Genomic DNA, 3,429 nt, shown 5'->3' on the forward strand with positions numbered 1-3,429 from the left:
AAGGAGGGTGTCTATCATTCTCAGTCACTTCTTTGTATCCAGTTAACTTAGGGCTAGCCCTCCTCACATAACAATTATAGCCAACATATTCAACCACCTATTGTACCAACTCAGTTTTGTATCCAATTGTTTTTATAATTTTTATTGGAGTATAATTGATTTACAATATTGCATTAGTTTCACAATTACAGCAAAGTGAATCAGTTATACATATACATGACCCACTCCTTTTCAGATTCTTTTCCTATATAATTCATTACAGAGTAATGACTGAAGTTCCCTGTGCTCCACAGTAGGTATTTATTAGTTACCTATTTTGTATATAGTAGTGTGTATATCTCAATTCTCTTCTCCCAATTTATCCTCCCCCCCCCCACCCCGCAATTTCCCCGCTTGGTAACCATAAGTTTGTTTTCTTCATCTGTGACTCTATCTCTGTTTTTTAAATAAGTTCATTTGTAGCATTGTTTTTAGATTCTAATATAAGTGATATCGTATGATTTTTGTCATTCTATGACTTACTTCACAGTATGACAATCTCTATGTCCATCTATGGTGCTGTAAATAGCATTATTTCATTCATTTTTATGGATGAGTAATACTATATTTACAATTTTGTTTATTTTGCTTGATAGGGGTTCTTGGAATTTCATAAGCTTCATGACCCAAAAAATCCTGGATGAAATATAATTTCTGGATTGAAGAAGTTGATAACTGACTTGGAGGAAAATAAGAGATCCCAAGAAATCGATAGGGTACATAAACTGACACAGCATGAGAGTACAAATAACCACCTTACCTGGCTCCTAAGAAACCTGTATGTAGGTCAAGAAGCAACAGTTAGGACTGGACAGGGAATAATGAACTGGTTCAAAATTGGGAAAGGAGTACATCAAGGCTGTATATTGTTACCCTGCTTAATTAAATTCTATGCAGAGTAAATCATGTGAAATTCTGGGTTGAATGAATCACAAGCTGGAATCAAGATTCCTGGGAGAAATATCAGCAACCTCAGATATGCGGATGATATCAACCTAATGGCAGAAAGTTAAGAGAAACTAACTTGATGAGGATTAAAGAGGAGAGTTAAAAATCTGGCTTAAAACTCACCATTCTGAAAACTAAGCTCATCACATCCAGTCCCAACATCTCATAGCAAATAGATGAGAAAAAAAGTGAAAACAGTGACAGATTTTCTTTTCTTGTGTTCCAAAAACATTGCAGATGTTGACGGCAGACATGAAATTGAAAGACACTTGCTCCTTTGAAGGAAAGCTATGACAAACTTGGACAGCATATTAAAAAGCAGAGACATCACTTTGGCAGACAAAGTCTGTAGAGTCAAAGGGATGGTTTTCCAGTAGTCACGTATGGATGTGAGAATTGGACCATAAAGAAGGCTGAGTGCTGAAGAATCAATGCTTTTGAACTAAGGTCCTAGAGAAGACTCTTGAGAGTCCCCTGAACAGCAAGGAGATCAAACAGTTAATCCAAAAGGAAATCAACCCTGAATACTGATTTGAAAGACTGATGCTGAGGCTGAAGCTCCAATACTGTGGCCACATGATACAAAGAGCTCACTCATTGGACTAGATCCTGATGCAAGGAAAATTGGAGGGCAGGAGGAGAAGAGGGAAACAGAGGATGAGATGATTGGATAGAATCACTGACTCAATTGACATGAGTTTGAGCAAACTCCAGGAGATAGTGAAGGATAAGAAAGCCTGTCCTACTGCAGTCCATGGGGTCGCAAAGAGTCAAACATGACTTCATGACTGAACAAAAACACTAATACCTCTGGGTTTGAAATGAGGATACTATCTCTCCTGTTCCAGAACTGTTTAATAGTCATTGTAATTACATGCAATAAGAATTATTTCATCTCTTCTTCATTGTTTTTGAAAAGGAAGCCATTAATCCAACACATTGTTCCCAAAAATCAGTCTTTGAAATGGTTCACTTCAGTTAAGTGGCTCAGTCATGTCCAACTCTCTGCAACCTCACGGACTGCAGAACGCCAGGCCTTCCTGTCCATTGAAGTGAAGTGAATTGAAGTCATTCAGTCTTGTCTGACTCTTTGCGACCCCATGGACTGTAGCCTATCAGGCTCCTCCGTCCATGGGATTTTCCAGGCAAGAGTGCTGGAGTGGATTGCCGTTTCCTTCTCCGGGGATCTTCCCTACCCAGGAATCGAACCTGGGTCTCCCGCATTTCAGGCAGATGCTTTACTGTCTGAGCCACCAGGGAAGCTTCCTGTCCATTACTATCTCCCAGAGTTTACCAAAACTCATGTCCATTGAGTCAGTGAGGGCATCCAACCATCTCATCCTCTGCTGTCCCCTTCTCCTCCCACCTTCAATCTTTCCCAGCCTCAGGGTCTTTTGAAATGAGTTAATTCCTCGCATCAGGTGGCCAAACTATTGGAGTTTCAGGTTCAACATCAGTCCTTCCAATGAACACTCAGGACTGATCTCCTTTAGGATGGACTGGTTGAATCTCCTTGTAGTCCAAGGGACTCTCAAGAGTCTTCTCCAACACCATAGTTTAAAAGCATCAATTCTTCAGTGCTCAGCTTTTTTTATAGTCCAACTCTCACATCCATACATGACTACTAGAAAAAACTTAGCCTTGACTAGACAGATCTTTGTTTGAAAAGTAATGTCTCTGCTTTTTAAAATGCTTTCTAGGTTGGTCATAGCCTGTTTTCCAAGGAACTAGTGTCTCTTAATTTCATGCTTGCAGTCACCATCTGCAGTCATATTGGAGCACAGAGAAATAAATTCTGTCACTATTCCCATTGTTTCCACATCTATTTGCCATGAAGTGATGGGACCAGATGCCATGATCTTAGTTTCTGAATGTCCAGCTTTAAGCCAACTTTTTCACTCTCCTCTCTCACTTTCACCAAGAGACTCTAGTTCTTCTTCACTTTCTGCCATAATGGTGGTGTTATCTGCATATCTGAGGTTATTGATACTTCTCCTGGCAATCTCGATTCCAGCTTGTGCTTCAACCAGCCTAGTGTTTCTCATGATGTACTCTGCATATAACTCAAATAAGCAGGATGACAATATACAGCCTTGACGTACTCCTTTTCCTATTTGGAACCAGTCTGTTCCATGTCCAATTCTAACTATTGCTTCCTGACATGCATACAGGTATCTCAGGTGGTCTGGTACTTCCATCTCTTTCAGAATTTTCCACAGTTTATCGTGCTCCACACCAGTCAAAGGCTTTGGCATAGTCAATAAAGCAGAAATAGATGTTTTTCTGGAACTCTCTTGCCTTTTCCATGATCCAGCGGATGTTGGCAACTTGATCTCTGGTTCCTCTGCCTTTTCTAAAACCAGCTTGAACATCTGGAAGTTCATGGTTCATGTACTGTTCAAGCCTGGCTTGGAGAATTTTGAGCATTATTTTACTAGCATA

At 40.0% G+C, this 3,429-nt stretch overlaps 1 non-coding gene across 1 annotated transcript; it reads right to left on the reverse strand.

Moving 5' to 3' along the window:
* Window positions 1-2,175: 2,175 nt before the first annotated feature.
* Window positions 2,176-2,247, reverse strand: TRNAF-GAA (transfer RNA phenylalanine (anticodon GAA)). The gene has a single exon. It is a non-coding gene; the product is annotated as a tRNA-Phe (tRNA).
* Window positions 2,248-3,429: the final 1,182 nt, after the last annotated feature.

Source organism: Bos grunniens, chromosome 8 (genome assembly GCF_055505025.1).
Source record: "Bos grunniens cultivar Pamir isolate PY7600 chromosome 8, Bosgru_T2T1.0, whole genome shotgun sequence".
In the NCBI taxonomy this organism is placed as follows: Eukaryota; Metazoa; Chordata; class Mammalia; order Artiodactyla; family Bovidae; genus Bos; species Bos grunniens.